Below are 273 nucleotides of genomic sequence, written 5' to 3'. Positions count from 1 at the left end.
TTTTCCCAACTGCATCCAGGTAGACTAATCTTCGAAAAGCTAACAGTTCGGAGAATATTTCAGAAAATTCTGAAGAAAGGACTTTAATCCCTCTCCTTTTGAAATGTTCTTTCATGGGAATTTAAAAGCTTCTTTGGGTAATTCACGATTTCTTCATTTATATTAAACATTAATTAAGAGGTGATGCTTTTAGCCAGCCGTGTATTTGAAGGTTGAGATTTCTGCTGAAATATTTTTCATTACTCTCTAGTTTTGGCGTTGCTCTCTCACACA

The sequence above is a fragment of the Penaeus monodon genome, chromosome 15, assembly GCF_015228065.2.
Source record: "Penaeus monodon isolate SGIC_2016 chromosome 15, NSTDA_Pmon_1, whole genome shotgun sequence".
NCBI lineage: Eukaryota > Metazoa > Arthropoda > Malacostraca > Decapoda > Penaeidae > Penaeus > Penaeus monodon.
Note: the sequence above shows the minus strand (reverse complement) of the source record.